Source organism: Bombyx mori, chromosome 24, assembly GCF_030269925.1.
Source record: "Bombyx mori chromosome 24, ASM3026992v2".
Lineage (NCBI taxonomy): Eukaryota > Metazoa > Arthropoda > Insecta > Lepidoptera > Bombycidae > Bombyx > Bombyx mori.
Genome location: NC_085130.1, coordinates 15,473,620 through 15,493,126, shown reverse-complemented (window position 1 = coordinate 15,493,126; position 19,507 = coordinate 15,473,620). Strand labels below are relative to the sequence as shown.

Below are 19,507 nucleotides of genomic sequence, written 5' to 3'. Positions count from 1 at the left end.
TTTTACCCTCATGAGCCTAAAGAAGTTTCACTTCAAAAAATTCTTGGGCAAATCTGCTAGGTACCGCTCAGTGTCTCAAGTAGCACTCATCTTCCAAAATAGCTCCACTCTACGGTACGTATTTCACAAGAAAGAAAAAATTAGTTCACTTGAGACACAATCAATCTTATCGAGACAAACTTCGTTCGTTTAGTTCTTCGAATAAAATGACATTGTTAGGCGCAGTGAGGCAGCCTGCATATTGTGAGTCCGCATGGGTAGGTACCACCACCCCGCCTATTTCGGCCGTGAAGCAGTAACGCCTTTCGGTTTGAAAGGCGGGGCAGCCGTTGTGACTATACTGATACCTTAGAACTCATATCTCAAGGTGGGTGGCGGCATTTACGCTGTAGACGTCTGCTGGAGCTGCGGTAAGCACTTAACACCAGGTGGGCCGTGAGCACGTCCACCCATACAATAAAAAAAAAAAAAAAAAAAAACGCTTGGGGTCTTTAAAACCGCATAACGCATTCAACGTGTTCATTTTTAATGAATCTGTTTGAGTAAGGAAACAAGCTCAAAATAAATAAAACCAAACATATAAACTTTTTAAAACATTTAATAGAAAATGTAACAAACTCTTACAATATTATTCAATCAATAACAAAAATAAAAACCAACCAAGAAAATTAATAGAAATAATAATACTGTTTACGTTTCGGACCTGTCTTACTTATTTATCTACGTAGATAATTAACTATTTATGAAACAGTTAATGTATGTAATTTGAAGGAAAACAGTCACAGGTCATACATTTGATATAATCATTTTTTTATGAATTAATTTAATGTTGAGATTATCACACTGTTTTTCGAATGGATATTCATAAATGAATATAAGACACTGCATTTAACAACAATTTCCACAATGAATAATTTTTGTCCAATCGATCTTATTCAAGCACCAGAACGAATAATTGACAGGTTAATTAGTAGTGAAATCAAACGTTAGCAAACAAAAGTTTTCTTTCCCATAACAAATGTTTATAAGTTTATCACACATTAAACATCAAACTGTGTTGCATCTCATCGTCACACCCCATTTAGCATATGAGTTTAGTAAAAAGACTACATCACATAAATTGATATTTCGCATTTTTATGACATTAACTAATAACATAAAGAGACAGTTTTTGGAATAGATAGAAGTAATGATGACTTTTCATTGAGTTATTATTTTAGGTTTATTTTTTTTTATATTAAACTGTAAATTTCTATTAGCGCTATCGGATTCAAATTTTAATTTAAAATTAAATACTATACGAGTATAATTAAAGATTAAAAAGTAACGTAGTAATTACTCGTAGTTATCCCTTCAACCCCGTCAATTGCTGATAGATTTTAATTTATATATATGGTGTGTGTGTGTGTGTGTGTGTGTGTGCGTGTGTGTGTGTGTGTGTGTGTGTGTGTGTGTGTGTGTGTGTGTGTGTGTGCAAAGTGTAAACTCCAGTAATACGTCGCAGCTGAATTTGTACTCAGACAGGCGTCGAATGAAGTTGTGTGCACCGTTGCTCGGGCCCACTTTAATAGTACGCACTTCAAATTGCTGCCTCACGTCACTACTGCGACCAGGAGGACTCATCGGACTAAGCACGTTGCTTCTGCCGGCTTCGGCTCCTGGTTTGTCACCAGCGACAAGCCCCGGCGTCTCGCCTTAACAACAATTCAATAGCATTCCACCACGTCGGTCAACATGCACTAGACCTCGAACCCCCCCCCCCCACAGGGACGCGCGACCCTACCGCGGCTTCATAGGAGGATGACGTTTGTGCACTTACGAGCAGCACCGCCGCCTCAGCGACGACGCGCTGCTCGTAGCCGCCGCTAACCTAAGGGTAGTTAGTTACCCTCCTGCTCGACTCGTCACGACGAGTCACCGTCGACGCCCAGATACGTCCTACGCATCTACCAGTAGACTAATGCACTTGCTACTGGTAGCTACCACCAACATCCAAAACTTAGGTCACCGTATTCATTGAGCTCGAGTCGTGAGACCTCGTGTCCCATACCTTAAAGGGATTATGAGTAGCGATACCGAGCAAGCAACCACCCAAGGTTGTTCGACGTGGATAGGTCGGACAACGGCACCAGCCTGAAAGGAACGGTAATGGAATCGCGCTAAGCCATCGACAACGCAACAGCGAAAGAAGCAGCAAAACAAACGATCGCCTGGAGGTTTATCTTTTCCGGAGCACCATTCACGAACTTTGAAAAATGGCGTGAACAGCAATACCGGAAGTCAAGAAGTGGAATTTACAGTGAAAAGTCACACACCCACGTCTCGGACACTGCGAACGATCCCGAACTAATTATTGCTAGGTGGTCCGGTAGCCACGTCAGGAACGTTTGAAGAGTATGACACCGTCACACGAAACAGCTGGAACGTAGACATTAGAGAACCTTGGGCAGAGTCCTGCGAAGACTAGTGATTCTACCCATAGAAAACTAAGACTTTGTATAGACGAATAACAAATGCGACAAACTCGCAACAGAAATAGGTTTAAAAATAAAACCAATAATGACATCATAAATGGTTTCAATAATCAAGATGATAAAATATTATTATTAAATCATAAAACCGTAGGCAACGTAGAATTAAACAGAACATTTTAATGAAATGTATAGTAACATTATAAACAAGCAATTGGGAAAGTTATATAGTGGTCTCGTTAAAATAACACACAGATCAAGGGTGCATTCTAAGCGCTCTCGTTACGGCAAAACACCGCTCGAGTCAATCTGTATAAAAGAGCATTCAGACTTTCAGATTGTGTCCACTTCGATAAAGCGGCACGACACGAGAACCCTCTCATCGTGGCCGCCGGTAACTACATTCCCGATCCTGCGGACAGAATGGAAAGCAGTCGACGTCGCCCTAAACACGTCATCTCGGATCCTCCTGATCCACTAACGGTGCTTTTAGGTACTTCAAGCACCGGTCACCGTTCTCGTCGAACCCGTCGCTTGCGACGAAGGGCTCGACGAGTAAATTAACTCTCAGACACAGCCCACTGAGTTTCTCGCCGGATCTTCTCAGTGGGTCGCGTTTCCGATCCGGTGGTAGATTCTGCGAAGCACGACTCTTGCTAGGGTTCGTGTTAGCAACATCGTCAGGTTTGAGCCCCGTGAGCTCACCTACTAAAGTTAAGGCTACGCTGAAATAGCCGCTAGGGCTATCAGCTTAGGTAGGAAAAAAAAAAAAAAAAAAAACAGATTGTGTCAGTTCCGATCGCAACACGGTTGAGCCCGGACGCGTTTTCCCGAGAAATTGTCGCTGCTGTCGCGATCGTGTGTTTGGATTGCACGACATTGTCGTTGACGTTGTTTTGCATTCCGGACGCTCTGTCGCTGGCATCGCGACCTTGAATCGGTAAAGCGTATTTCGTGTTCGTAGTTTTGCACTCGAAACGACAACTCATTTATCATTCACTCATTTCATTTATTAAATTTATTTATCTATCGGCGTGCAAAACAGTCTTTTTAAAGACTGAACCCCCACTGCGATCACCGCTTGTTGTGGCACTCACAACCCAGTGGGGCCCCACCTTCCCAACTTCCACCCCAATCCCCAGCCGACTGCCGTTTTCACGGCAAAGGCACTCCCCCCCCTTGTTGCTGGTAAAGCGCAGGGGGTGAACTCCTACTCAGGGGACTCGTCTTTCGGCGAGTGTGCCTTAAGTCCCGGGGACGCCCCCCCCGGGCAAGAAAACCAACATGAACACGAACAGCGCGCTATTCGCGCAGTTCGTGCAATATGCCCGGACATTATGTCCCGTTTTGAGGCCTACAAGGCCACGCTAGAATCGAACCCCGATGGTTCATCCGCCGCCGCCGCGATTATCATCCGCGACTCGCCGTTATCGCCTCCCGCGCCGGCACTCCGCGACTCGCCGATGTCGCCCCCCACCCCCGCGCCCGCGTCGATCGCGTCTTGCGCGGCATCGAGCTCCGGCTCCGACTCCGAGTCGGAAATGGAGTTCGAGTCGGCCGCCAGCCCTGAACCCGGAACCTCCGATGGGTTCAAAACCGTCACGCGCGGGAAAAAACGCGCCCGCGCCGTGGAACCGTCCGCGGCGCCGAAACAACCCAAGGCCGCGAACGCGTCGCGGCCTAAAGTCGTGGTCTCACCCGACTCCCCTCGCCGCGCAACCCCGTCGCCGCGCCCCGGGCCCGCGCCCGTCCGAAAAGTTCCCGCGCCGCCGCCGGTCATCCTGCGGGAAAAGTCTTCTTGGGATCGCGTGTCCCTGGCCCTTAAGGCCCAAAAGATCAATGTCGTCCATGCGAGGAATATCCCGCATGGAATTCAGATCAAGGTAGAAACATCCGACGACCATAGGTCGTTGACCGCGTACCTCCGCAAGGAACGCATAGGGTATCATACCTATGCGCTCCAGGAGGAGCGTGAACTCCGCGTCGTAATACGCGGAGTCCCCAAAGAGCTCGACGTCGAGCAAATTAAGAATGACCTGGTAGGTCAGTCCTACCCCGTCATAAGTGTGCACCGGATGCACAGCGGGCGCGACAAATTCGCGTACGATATGGTGCTCGTAGCACTAGAAGCCACACCGGAGGGCAAGAAAATTGCCTCATGTCTCCGCACCGTGTGCGGCCTATCGGGGGTCACCGTAGAGGCCCCCTACAAACGCGGCACTCCCGGGCAGTGCCACCGTTGCCAACTCTATGGCCACTCCGCGCGTAACTGCAACGCGCGACCGCGTTGCGTGAAGTGCTTAGACGATCACGCGACCACCGATTGCTCGCGCGTTAAGGAGACAGCGACGGAGCCGCCGAGCTGTGTACTCTGCCGCAAGCAGGGACACACGGCCAACTACCGTGGATGCCCCAAGGCTCCACGGAAGCGCCCGGCAAACGCGCCCCCTAAAACCGCTGGCCCAAAGACTTCGGCGCCCCGCGCGCCGAAACCGGCTTTCGTACCGGCTCCGGTGCCCACCGTCTCCGCGTGGGCGAAACCCCGTTGCCGTTCACGAAGGCAGGAACGACACCGGCACCCCAACCGCGGTACGCGCCGCAACCTCTACTCGCGCCGCGCCCCGCCCCCGGTCCCGCGCCTCGCCCCGGCCCCGCGCACTCAAACGACTTTACAATTATTCGCGACTACATCGCCGCGATAAACATTGACCGCATGCGTGCATTCGCCGACGCCATGCGCAGAGCGGTCACGGCCGAAGACCGCCTAAACGCGACGTTCGAGTACATCGACGTCATCGAGTCCGTCCAGCGCACGCTGGTTTGATTACCGGTAATCAATGGCGTGCAACGCGAGATTAAAACCCCATTCTTTGAAGTTAGCATTCTACAATGCTAACGGACTCGCGCGTCAGCGCGACCAGGTTTATGAGTTTCTACGTGACAATCTCATCGACATCCTTCTGGTGCAGGAGACCTTCCTAAAGCCCTCGCGTCGCGACCCCAAAGTCGCGAATTACGTCATGGTTAGGAATGACAGACTCTCCACCCGCAAGGGCGGGACTGTCATTTACTATAGGAGGGCCCTGCACTGCGTCCCTCTCGATACTCCCTCGCTCTTACATATCGAGGCGTCAGTGTGCCGCATCGCGCTGACGGGACACCAGCCGATCGTCATCGCATCCGTATATCTCCCTCCTGACAAACCCCTCCTGAGCAGTGACCTCGAGACACTGCTCGGTATGGGGGACGCGGTCATTCTGGCAGGCGATTTAAATTGCCACCACACTAGGTGGAACTGCCATCGCACGAATGTGAACGGTAGGCGTCTCGACGCGTTCATAGACGACCTCACATTCGAGATATTCAACCCCCCGACCCCCACGTGCTATCCGTACAACGCCGCGCGTCGTCCGAGCACAATAGATCTGGCACTGCTGAGGAACGTAACTCTGCGCTTGCGCTCCATCGAGGCAATGTCAGAACTCGACTCAGACCACCGACCTGTCGTCATGCAGCTCGGTCGCCCACTCAACCGCGAACCAGATACGAGGACCATGGTGGATTGGAAGAAGCTGGGCACGTGCTTAGCTGACACCGCTCCACCAATCCTCCCTTGCGGCCCGGATTCAACTCCATCCCCCGAGGACACCGTCGAATCCATAAATATCTTCACTGATCACGTCTCGACGGCGATCACAAGATCTTCAAAGCAAGTTGATGTGGAGGACTGCTTCCACCGCATCGGACTTTCCCCCGATCTTAGGGACCTCGTTAGAATCAGAAACGCGGCAATCCGGGCCTACGATCGATATCCCACGGATTCAAACCGGACTCGGATGCGTCGCTTACAGCGAGAGGTCAAATCCCGCTTGAGCGACGCCCGAAACGAAAACTGGGATAGTTATTTAGAAGAGCTCGCGCCCACTCACCGAGCATACTGGCGACTAGCTAGGACCCTCAAGTCCGAAACTATCGTCACTATGCCGCCTCTCGTACGCCCCTCAGGCCAATCACCGGCTTACGATGACGATGACAAGGCAGAGTTGCTGGCCGATGCACTGCAAGAGCAGTGCACCACCAGCACTCAACACGCGGACCCCGAACACACCGAGTTCGTCGACAGGGAGGTCGAGCGCAGAGCTTCCCTGCCGCCCTCGGACGCGTTACCCCCCATTACCACTTCCGAGGTCAAGGAGGCGATCGATAGCCTGCAACCACGGAAAGCTCCCGGCTCCGACGGCATCCGCAACCGCGCGCTTAAACTGTTACCAGCCCAACTGATAACGATGTTGGCCACCATATTAAATGCTGCTATGACGAATTGCATCTTTCCCGCGGCGTGGAAAGAAGCGGACGTTATCGGCATACACAAGCCGGGCAAACCGAAGAACGAAACCGCGAGTTACCGCCCCATCAGTCTCCTCCCGGCGATAGGCAAACTATACGAACGGCTCCTTCGTAAACGCCTCTGGGACTTCGTATCCGCGAATAAAATTCTTATAGACGAGCAGTTTGGATTCCGCGCCAGACACTCGTGCGTCCATCAAGTGCACCGCCTCACGGAGCACATCTTACTAGGGCTGAACAGGCGGAAACTCATTCCGACAGGAGCCCTCTTCTTCGATATAGCGAAGGCGTTCGACAAAGTCTGGCACAACGGTTTGATATACAAACTGTATAACATGGGAGTGCCAGACAGACTCGTGCTCATCATACGAGACTACTTGTCGAACCGTTCGTTCCGATATCGAGTCGAGGGAACGCGTTCCCGACCCCGTCACGTCACAGCCGGAGTCCCGCAAGGCTCCGCCCTCTCCCCGTTACTATTCAGTTTGTATATCAACGATATACCCCGGTCTCCGGAGACCCATCTGGCGCTCTTCGCCGATGACACCGCCATCTACTACTCGTGTAGGAAGAAGGCGTTGCTTCATCGACGACTTCAGACCGCAGCTACCACCATGGGACAGTGGTTCCGGAAGTGGCGCATCGACATCAACCCCACGAAAAGCACAGCGGTGCTCTTCAAAAGGGGTCGCCCTCCGAACACCACGCTGAGCATCCCCCTCCCGACTAGGCGCGTCAATAACCCCGCCCCCGCCGTTCGCCCAATCACGATGTTCGACCAGCCCATACCGTGGGCCCCGAAGGTCAAATATTTAGGCGTCACCCTCGACAGTAGGATGACATTCCGCCCCCACATCAAGACGGTACGCGACCGTGCCGCCTTCCTTCTAGGACGTCTCTACCCGATGATATGTAGGCGAAGTAAAATGTCCCTTAGAAATAAGGTGACACTCTACAAAACTTGCATACGCCCCGTCATGACCTATGCAAGTGTAGTGTTCGCTCACGCGGCCCGCATACACTTAAAATCATTCCAAGTCATTCAATCCCGTTTTTGCAGGATAGCCGTCGGAGCCCCGTGGTTCGTCAGGAACGTCGACCTCCATGACGACCTGGACTTAGAGTCCACCAGTAAGTATATGCAGTCGGCGTCTACGCGCCACTTCGATAAAGCGGCACGACACGAGAACCCTCTCATCGTGGCCGCCGGTAACTACATTCCCGATCCTGCGGACAGAATGGAAAGCAGTCGACGTCGCCCAAAACACGTCATCTCGGATCCTCCCGATCCACTAACGGTGCTTTTAGGTACTTCAAGCACCGGTCACCGTTCTCGTCGAACCCGTCGCTTGCGACGAAGGGCTCGACGAGTAAATTAACTCTCAGACACAGCCCACTGAGTTTCTCGCCGGATCTTCTCAGTGGGTCGCGTTTACGATCCGGTGGTAGATTCTGCGAAGCACGGCTCTTGCTAGGGTTCGTGTTAGCAACATCGTCAGGTTTGAGCCCCGTGAGCTCACCTACTAAAGTTAGGGTTACGCTGACATAGCCGCTAGGGCTATCAGCTTAGGTAGGAAAAAAAAAAAAAAACATTGTGTCAGTTCCGATCGCAACGCTGTTGAGCCCGGACGCGTTTTCCTGAGAAATTGTCGCTGCTGTCGCGATTGTGTGTTTGGTTTGCACGACATCGTCGTTGTCGCTTTGATCGCGACTTTGTTTTGCATTCCGGACGCTCTGTCGCTGGCATCGCGACCTTGAATCAGTAAAGCGTATTTCGAGTTCGTAGTTCTGCAATCGAAAACGACAATTTCACATTCACTTTCATTCATTACCATTTATTAAATATATTATATTTATCCGTCGTGCAAAAAAGTCTCTTTAGAGACTAAACCCCACTGCGATCACCGCTTGTTGTGGCACTCACAACCCAGTGGGGCCCCACCTTCCCAAACTCTCCACCCCAATCCCAGCTGACTGCCGTTTTCACGGCATAGGCATCCCCCCCTGCAAATCACTGCTGGCAAGTACAGCGCAGGGGGTATAACTCCCACTCAGGGGACTCGCCTTTCGGCGAGTTTGCTTTAAGTCCCGGGGACGCCCCCCCCGGGCACACGTCACCATGAGTGACGCCAACGGCGCGCTCTTTTTAAAATTCGTCCGCGACTTCTGTCCGGACATCATCGCACGGTTCGAAGTCTACAAGGTCGGCCTTGACGCGCCGGCACTCCGCGACTCGCCGCTATCGCCCCCCGCGCCGGACCTCCGTGACTCGCCGATGTCGCCCCCCACCCCCGCACCCGCGTCGATCGCGTCTTCCGAAGCTAGCTCCGGCTCCGACTCCGAGTCGGAAATGGAGTACGAGTCCGCCGCAAGTCCCCAACCGGGAACCTCGGAAGGGTTCACCACCGTCGCGCGCGGCAAAAAACGCGCCCGCGCTGTGGACCCGCCCACGGCGCCTAAACAACCCAAGGCCGCGAACGCGTTGCGGCCTAAGACCGTCATAACCCCGGACTCCCCTCGCCGCGCCCCGGGCCCGCGCCCGTCCGAAAAGTTCCCGCGCCGCCGCCGGTCATCCTGCGGGAAAAGTCTTCTTGGGATCGCGTGTCCCTGGCCCTTAAGGCCCAAAAGATCAATGTCGTCCATGCGAGGAATAATCCCGCATGGAATTCAGATCAAGGTTGAAACATCCGACGACCATAGGTCGTTGACCGCGTACCTCCGCAAGGAACGCATAGGTTATCACACCTATGCGCTCCAGGAGGAGCGTGAACTCCGCGTCGTAATACGCGGAGTCCCAAAAGAGCTCGACGTCGAGCAAATTAAGAATGACCTGGTAGGTCAGTCCTACCCCGTCATAAGTGTGCACCGGATGCACAGCGGGCGCGACAAATTCGCGTATGATATGGTGCTCGTACCACTAGAACCCACACCGGAGGGCAAGAAAATTGCCTCATGTCTCCGCACCGTGTGCGGCCTATCGGGGGTCACCGTAGAGACCCCTACAAACGCGGCACTCCCGGGCAGTGCCACCGTTGCCAACTCTATGGCCACTCCGCGCGTAACTGCAACGCGCGACCGCGTTGCGTGAAGTGTCTAGACGATCACGCGACCACCGATTGCTCGCGCGTAAAGGAGACAGCGACGGAGCCGCCGAGCTGTGTACTCTGCCGCAAGCAGGGACACACGGCCAACTACCGTGGATGCCCCAAGGCTCCACGAAAGCGCCCGGCAAACGCGCCCCCCAAAACCGCTGGCCCAAAGACTTCGGCGCCCCGCGCGCCGAAACCGGCTTTTTGTACCGGCTCCGGTGCCCACCGTCTCCGCGTGGGCGAAACCGTTGCCGTTCACGAAGGCAGGAACGACACCGGCACCCCAACCGCGGTACGCGCCGCAACCGCTACTCGCGCCGCGCCCCGCCCCCGGTCCCGCGCCTCGCCCCGCCCCCGCGCACTCAAACGACTTCTCGATCATACGAGATTACATCGCCGCTATAAACATAGACCGCATGCGTTCATTCGCCGACGCCATGCGCAGGGCGGTCACGGCCGACGACCGCCTATACGCGACGTTCGAACATATGGACGTCATCGAGTCCGTCCAGCGCACGCTGTTTTAATCACCGGTAATCGATGGCGTGCAACGCGAGATTAAAACCCCATTCCTTGAAGTTAGCATTCTACAATGCTAACGGACTCGCGCGTCAGCGCGACCAGGTTTATGAGTTTCTACGTGACAATCTCATCGACATCCTTCTGGTGCAGGAGACCTTCCTAAAGCCCTCGCGTCGCGACCCCAAAGTCGCGAATTAAGTCATGGTTAGGAATGACAGACTCTCCACCCGCAAGGGCGGGACTGTCATTTACTATAGGAGGGCCCTGCACTGCGTCCCTCTCGATACTCCCTCGCTCTTACATATCGAGGCGTCAGTGTGCCGCATCGCGCTGACGGGACACCAGCCGATCGTCATCGCATCCGTTTATCTCCCCCCTGACAAACCCCTCCTGAGCAGTGACCTCGAGACACTGTTCGGTATGGGGGACGCGGTCATCCTGGCAGGCGATTTAAATTGCCACCACACTAGGTGGAACTGCCATCGCACGAATGTGAACGGTAGGCGTCTCGACGCGTTCATAGACGACCTCACATTCGAGATATTCAACCCTCCGACCCCCACGTGCTATCCGTACAACGCCGCGCGTCGTCCGAGCACAATAGATCTGGCACTGCTGAGGAACGTAACTCTGCGCTTGCGCTCCATCGAGGCAATGTCAGAACTCGACTCAGACCACCGACCTGTCGTCATGCAGCTCGGTCGCCCACTCAACCGCGAACCAGATACGAGGACCATGGTGGATTGGAAGAAGCTGGGCACGTGCTTAGCTGACACCGCTCCACCAATCCTCCCTTGCGGCCCGGATTCAACTCCATCCCCCGAGGACACCGTCGAATCCATAATCATCTTCACTGAACACGTCTCGACGGCGATCATAAGATCTTCAAAGCAAGTCGATGTGGAGGACTGCTTCCACCGCATCAGACTTTCCCCCGATCTTAGGGACCTCGTAAGAGTTAGAAACGCGGCAATCCGGGCCTACGATCGATATCCCACGGATTCAAACCGGACTCGGATGCGTCGCTTACAGCGGGAGGTCAAATCCCGCCTAAGCGACGCCCGAAACGAAAACTGGGATAGTTACTTAGAAGAACTCGCGCCCTCACACCAAGCATACTGGCGACTAGCTAGGACTCTCAAATCCGAAACTACCGCTACTATGCCTCCCCTCGTACGCCCTTCAGGCCAACCACCGGCTTTCGATGACGATGACAAGGCAGAGCTGCTGGCCGATGCACAAATAAGCGGACCCCGAACACACCGAGTTTTGCATTCTCGAAGCACTGTCGCTGGCGTCGCGACCTTGAGTCGTGAAAACACAGTGCGAATTTGTTTCGCTTTGCAAACCAAAACTCAAAAAATGTCTTTTTCAAGACAAAAAACCCGTTACGTTCAGCGCTTGTTATGGCATTCTCACAACCTAGTGGGGTCCCACCTTTCCAAGTTCCATCCCAATTCCCTGCTGATTGTCGTTTTCACGGCATAGGCACCCCCCCCTGCAAATCACTGCTGACTAGTACAGCGCAGGGGGGTCAAACCCCATTCAGAGGACTCACCTTTCGGCGAATTACTTATGTAATTCGCCGAAAGGTGAGTTACTTATGTAATTCGGCGTCCCCGGGACTTATGTCCCGGGGACGCCCCCGACCCCCGGGCACCCCTTTAAAATGACGGACGAGGACAGCGCGCTGTTCTCACTATTCGTCCGCGAATTCTGCCCGGACATGTCCCGTTTCGAGGCCTACAAGGCCAGCCTAGGTTCGAACCCCCATGCACCGATTGCCGCCGCCGCGAATGTCCCGTCGGTACTCCCAGAGTCGCCGCTTTCCCCTCCCCACCCGCGCCCGCAGTATCAATCGCGTCCTCCGAGGCCGCTTGCTCCGGCTCCGACATCGAGTCAGAAATGGAGTACGAGTCCGCCGCGAGCCTATCTGGGGGAACGGTCGAAGCCCCCTATAAACGTGACACTCCCGGGCAGTGCCACCGATGCCAACTTTACGGGCACTCGTCGCCTAATTGCCACGAGCGCCCACGTTGCGTTAAATGTCTCGGCAACCATGCGACAGCAGACTCCTCCGTGCTCAGTAAGTGGTAGCACGACGGCAACCCGGGCTTACGATCGTTATTCCAACGGAACTCCGATTAAGAAACAAGAAGAATTAAACACCAGGAAATTTCAATAATCTTTGCAAGAAATATCGGCGTCTCTGAACGAGGTTTAAAGAACGAGTGGCTCTCAATTATTGTACAATGCAGTTATAAACGAATACTGGAGTTTAAATGGATAAAGTCGTGGATACTACTAGCGACCAATATTTTCTTTAATATGAAATGTGTTCAACATGAGAAACACAATATATGGAAAATACTACTGAAAAACCCTTGAAAATTTTACATCTAAACATTTCATGAAAATCATTTTGATGTTGTTTTTGTGTGTGTGTGTGTGTGAGAGAGAGCTTATGTGTAAAACATGAATAGCTGTTAACATTGTCTTGTTCACTCACATGTGCCACGCAATATTCCTATCTATTCCAATATTTTTTCACCGCTTATAATATACCTTTATTTTATTCTGAATAAATAAGACATTGTTCAACAATTAACAGACACTAAAAATTCAACCTTGGAACACAGGTTGAATTTTTACATAAAAATCAGTTTTTTAATGTAATGGTATCTATAACTTTTAACAATATTTTTTTTAATAAGTCAATCGTTTTCCAGTCTTCATCATAATATTGAATAAATAGCTTTCAAAATATCTGATGCCTTAGCTGTGATGTTTACATCAAGGGCACTAATAAACTGTTTTGCTGTCAGTAATGAATGAGCCTCACAAGACCCCTCCCTATAAACTATATCATACACTAGACTCCTTTATCTAAGGTTTTAATAGAATGTGGAAGGAATCTGAATTGTCTTACTTGAAAGCTCCCAATGACAGATAATGCTATAGTTGTATGTGTATAATAAAATAAAATATATTGAAGTTTTTTGTAAGCTGCTTTCAAATGTTCACTCATTGGTGTAGTATCAGTTTCTATATACAATGTTGCTTCAAACTGATCATCACTCAGTAGTTTGAAAACCCTCTTAATTCTTTTCACAAAGGGCGGTTTAGCAAATGAAATTCTAGATAAATTAATTGTTTCTAAAATTACTTGATGTGTCTCTGTGTCACACAGTCCCTCTTCGAGTGAAGTCAGCCTAAAGTTGTGGCTCACGACGAAAGTCAGCTCAGTTGTCCCAGGTTTGATGCGAAGGAAGCCTTTTTCTGATGTATCGATGCCTGCTTCTAACCTGGGTGCCTTGACATCGATAGGAAATTGTACATGGGGTGACCTGGAATAAAAGAAATTCTTTTACAATTATTTCTATCAGTCAGCCCAATTTCTGTGGCACGTAGGGTCTGGATACTGAAAAGAAAAGCCTAAGCTGTATTATATATGCATCTCTTTATTACCATATATTATAGTATCTATTAACTATCCTTTTTTTTTTTTTTTTTTTTTTTCGGGTAGAGGGCCGAACCTCCTACGAGGTCCCCGCGCAAAAGGGGCGCGCGGGGTATGTGAGACTCAACGATCTGCATGGTGTTGTGAGCAGACCGCGGGCCCAAGGATTTTAGAGCCCACCCACTAAACGACTCCTCTGCACTCTTACACCCGACGTCCGATCCCCTCCGAGGTCAGAACCCGGATGAGGTAGGGGGGCTACCGCGGTCAACACTACAACCAGACGGCGCGGCTCACCCCAAGGACGCCCAGCCGACGGAGCCTTCGAGGCGAATCGAAGGCTCTGAAACGTCGGCCGTCTCGGTACGGCAGCCCGTCGGGCCGCCCAGACGGTGCCGCTGGTGTCCCGGAATACCCCGCTGGACCAGAACCAGCCTGCCGGGTCGGGACGCGATACACCGTCGACCGGTCGCTCTATTCACTCCACGGCAGCGCGCTAGAGTGCTGGTAGCGCGCCGCGCGGCCTCACCCCCTCAGGTCGCCCCTTGACCTTCACCGGGGGGAGGCCGCCACCTACAGGGGCCGGGACGTACGGGCGTATTCCCGCCTCCGGCCCCCGGCTCGACGGCGACGGATCGGTGCGGAAAGGGAAGAGCTCTCCCTCTCTCGCTCCGCCGCCTCCTTCTGCGAGATGGTGGCCTCGCAGAAGTCGAGCATCGCCTTCCAGGACGCGTCGCTGCCGAGCATCGTAGCCACGACGCACGGCAGCGAGAGGTCCTCTCCAATGACCGCGACGAGGGCGGCGCGTTGCTCGTCGAATCCAGAGCAACGCGCCAGCGTGTGTTCCGCTGTGTCATCCTCGTCGCGGTCCGCGCAGTGATGGCACTGCGCCGTCGGTTCCCTTCCGGCTATCTTGTGCAAGTACCGGCCAAAACAACCATGGCCGGTCAACATTTGCGTCAGCCGGAAGGTGAGGCATCCGCGGTCGCGGCCCACCCAGTCCGCGAGGACCGGACGGACCGCCTCGACGGTACGGAGGCCGGCCGACGGGTCCGCCAAGCGGCGAGACCACGCCTCCAGCACGGACCGCCGAGATTGGAGCCTCCGCGCTCGAACTACTCCTTCGCCGGGGCGCCCTTCCCCCCTAGAGCGGAGGTCGCTACGCCACCGGTAATCGGCAGCGAGCGCCTCCGCCTCCAGGTCCTAGGGTGGCGCCCCGGCGAGCAAGCACGCCGCCTCGAAGGAGACGGTGCGGTATCCTCGGATTGCCCTGACCGCGATCGCGCGCTGCGGACGTCGCAGCGCCGCGACGTTCTCGCGGGTCAGGGCGTGGCACCATACGGGAGCGCCGTATAGTGCCATCGACCGCACCACCCCCATGTAGAGGCGGCGCGCCACCTGATCGGGACCCCCGACGTTTGGAAGAAGCCGGCTCAGAGAGCCGGCTGTCGCCATCAGCCGAGGGCCCAATTTTTCGAAGTGAGCGCGGAAGCTCCACCGACCGTCCAGTTCGAGGCCGAGGTACCGAAGACCGGTCACCCCGACCCCGACGCGGACGCCTCCGATCACGAGGTGGGCACCCAGAGGCGGCGCTCGTCCCGGCCCGTGAAATAACAGGGCCTGGGTTTTGTCGAGCGCCACCTCGAGCCCCAACCGTCGGATCCTGGTGACGACGTGTGCCACGCCTGCGCACGCCAGACGGGCAGACTCCCGGTAGTCCCTCCCCGGAGCTACGACCAACGTGTCGTCAGCGTAACAAATAACGCTGAGCCCGGGGAGGGGTCCCCGAATGACGCCCCGCAGAACCCAGTCGTAGCCGATGTTCCACAGCAGGGGGCCCAGGACGGACCCCTGCGGAACACCGCGCTCGACGGGGAAGCGGTACATCGCCCCACCGTGTCCGATGCACTGGATCGACCTGCCCTCGAGATAGGAGCCGATCAGTCGGCGGAGGTATGCGGGGACGCCGTGATACTCCAGCGCCCCCGCGATCACCGACCAGGGCAGGGTGTTGAAGGCGTTCCTTACATCTAAGGATAACGCCATCGCCACCCCGCCCCGGGATACGGCTTCATCGGAGAGGGCCCGCACGCGCAGAATTGCGTCGATAGTCGAGCGGCCCTCTCTGAAGCCGTATTGCTCCGCCGAAAGATCGGGACCCGTCTCGGTCAGGTGCCGGACGATGCGGGCCGCGACGATCCTCTCGAGCATCTTGCCCGCTTCGTCCAGCAACACGATGGGGCGATAGCCCGCGGGTGAGTCCGCGGGGCGCCCGTCCTTCCGCAGAAGGACCAGTCTGCCCGTCTTCCATTTCGACGGGAACCTTCCCGACTCGAGGCACGCTTCGAAAAGCCCCCCGAGCCGGTCCCCTAGGGCCTCGAAGGCCAAGCTCCAGACCCGGCCGTGAACGCCGTCAGGGCCGGGGGCCGTGTCCTTCGCTCTCATTTTGGACACGGCCGCATGGATCTCCGCCCCCGTGATAGGGGGAGGGGGCTCCTCGGCAGCGGGAACGCTGGGGCGACGTGGAGGCGTGCCCCACGTGGCGTCCATCTGGGGGGGCTCAAAGTCCCCCCCCGCTGCCGGCGGGAAGAGTGCCGCAACAATTTCCCGCAGCTGCCGAGGCTGGAGCCGCTCGGTCACCGGGAGCGCCCACGGCTGCAGTTTCCTGCGAACCATCTTGTATGGGCGCCCCCAGGGATCTTCGTCGAGCGACTCCAAGAGAGTCTTCATGCTCTGCTTCTTGGCCTCGCCGATGGCCAGCTGCAGCGCCGTCTGCTTTTGACGACAGTCAGCGTGCAGCCGGGCCGCCGTCTCCGCGAACGCAGCGTCGCGACGACGGCGGCGGCGGTGGCGTGCGCTCCGGCGGCGCGCCCTCACGCACTCCTCGCGGAGTCTTGCGATCTCGGGCGACCACCAGAACGCACCCCCACGTGTCTATTAACTATCCTGCCTGGTTGCAAGAAGCTAGTTATTTTAGCACTAACATAGGGATTTTTTATTATTATTGCCCTTGTAGGCAGACGAGCATACGGCCCACCTGATGGTGAGTGGTTACCGTTGCCCATGGACTTCAGCAATGCCAGGGGCAGAGCCAAGCCGCTGCCTACTATGCATGAAAATAGCATTTTGCATGAAAATAGCACAATTGAACCTTTGACAAAAAAAACTGATTTACAAATCGTCATGTAAAGCCTAATCAGTGTTTGGTGGTACCATAACCCATAAATACTACAACTTAGTTAGCCACAATAATATTGTCAATAGTTATGGACATTCAGCTTAAAAAATGGTAACTGCTGTCAATTGCTTTCACTCTGTTTGGGGAGGGTTTTGTCATAACTGAATCTTACAAAAGCATTTATTTAAATCTATCAACAGAATAAGAATTGGCGATTTTAAATAGTCATAAATAATTTATTTAAAACAAAACATGACCCAACAGCCTTCCCTTGCACTTGTAACAAATAAATGCTTAGTTTTATAGAGTAGTGTGCTTCATGAGTTTAATGAAGTTTTAGTGAAGCGTGTGGTCCAAAAAAATAATGTCAGTAGTAATACAGAGCTGCCACGTTACCAATGCAGTAGTGGAAGTGTGAAGAATGTCAATCAATGTATAATGTTGAGATTTAATATTGAAGATGCTAGTGTAGTAATGTAGTAGTACTAGTGTAGTAGTAATATTGAAGTGCTACCGGACAAAGAACTGCAATACTTAGTTTATTTTGAAAGTGCTAATGTTGGCTTCATGTGTTGGGTTGTGGATGTGCACTGCTCCTGATCTGGTGTGAAGTGAGCAGTATACTGGTAGTAGAAAACAATGATGCTTTTGCTCGGTATACCACCTGGTCTGATTGTTGCGGATATGAAATGCGTATAAAAAATAGAATCAAGATTTCTAGTTTTTCAATTTGATTTTGTTCAAAGTTTTCAGTCAAGACACCAAGTCATTGATTCATATTTAATTCAGAACTATTTTTGGCTCAAGAAGTGGTCTCCTTGTCACAACACTACTGGTTGTACTGCTCAGTGTCTTCCCAAAGCTAGTGGGGCGCATCTGGCTATAAATAGGTATTGGAACCCATGGACATCGCAACATAAACACAACTATCCATCTTTTGAGACCAAGTTGAAATCTCAATCAATCATGATCCAGTTGTACTATACTACAGAAACGGTAAAAATGCTGGTACTTCACTGTTCGAACTCAACCAAAATGTCGAGTTTCTTCTTGTTACACGATGTCACTCCTTCATGGTAAAGGTGCACGTGGTAGACACGTCCGCATTTACTAATATTTGTTTGCTATACTTAATGCAGAGCAATGCATACAAATATTAACAGAGATAGATAGAGAGATAATGCAGAGCAGAAGCAAATTAGCAACAAGCTATGCATGAGCAAGAGCGAAACTTATAGGTACCCCAATTCAATTGGGATAAGCCATAACGGCTTACCTATGAAGCAGGTGTAGCTTCCGGCAATTAATAAAAATTTCGATTTTATTAGACTCACCAACGCATATAAACTCCAAGTCGTCATGATAGCTGAAGCCTGGTATGTTCGGATAATATCCTCTTGTTTCTGTTGTACACCAACGGCCTTCCAAACAGGAAATGGGCGAGGGACGCCAAACGCCAAAGCTTCGTAAATCTTCGACACTTTTTTGACTTGGTAACTAAGACCTTTAAGTCAAGTCTGATTTTAATTTTATGAAAACTTTTATAAATAAAAATCATATTATGAAATGAGTCGAAGTTGATTAATATGAAACATGGCATGAAATGAAATGAAATGAAACTCAAACAAAATGAAATGAAATGAGATGAGATGATATGGGGTGAAATATAATCTCAGTAAAATGGTGGTCATTTACTGAGATTTTTTCAGTGGACTTTATGGAGAATCTCGAGAACTTACGTCCAGCGGGTGTGTTTCATTTTTCCACATTTATGCTCTTTCACAGATATTAAACAGTTAATAAACCGCCATGATTACACATTTAAACCTGAAGAAACACTAAATAGACAAAATACAACAAATCACACAACTTCACTCCTCGCGTTCCCGCCATAAAGAAAACTAATATTCGACATAATTTTTAACAGTGTTTCCACTTAAGATTTTTGTTTTACCCTAAATTTCTTTGAAATGATAAAAAAATACCCTTTCCACAGATTCGGTAGAATCTGGCGCCAAGTTCCGTTCAAAAATCCCGTTGTAAACGGAGCGCCAGACTACCGACTGTGTTTACTGTGAGCAGAACAGTTTTTTGAGGTTGCGAAATTTTATTTAATTCTACGGTACTTCTGGTTCCTAAATTGTATATTATATCAATCACTCACAACTTTATTTTACTGATATTAACTAGTTATATCAATTACGACAATTAATCTACTTGAAATTTTTAATTTTATCACCACAAACTATGGCTCGCTCAAAAATTTCGATCCTGACTTTTTTCGATGTAAAAAGTGACATGCCACAGACTATAAATATTCGAGAATGGTAATCTACGGCCGCCAGGGTGCGCTGGAATTATTCCTATTTGTAATGGATTTTATGACCTGGTAACTGAGACCTTTAAGTCATGTCTTATTTTAATTTATATTCATATTTTT

General features: G+C 51.8%; 1 protein-coding gene across 1 annotated transcript in view; it reads right to left on the bottom strand.

Moving 5' to 3' along the window:
* Positions 1 to 19,194, bottom strand: part of LOC110386639 (uncharacterized) — a 34,972-nt gene extending 15,778 nt beyond the window's left edge. The window contains exons 1-2 of the mRNA XM_062675861.1: positions 18,807 to 19,194; positions 18,402 to 18,571 (exon numbers count right to left, since the gene is read on the bottom strand). The gene's annotated coding sequence lies outside the window, so the exon portion shown is untranslated. The remainder of the gene's footprint in view (positions 1 to 18,401; positions 18,572 to 18,806) is intronic.
* Positions 19,195 to 19,507: the final 313 nt, after the last annotated feature.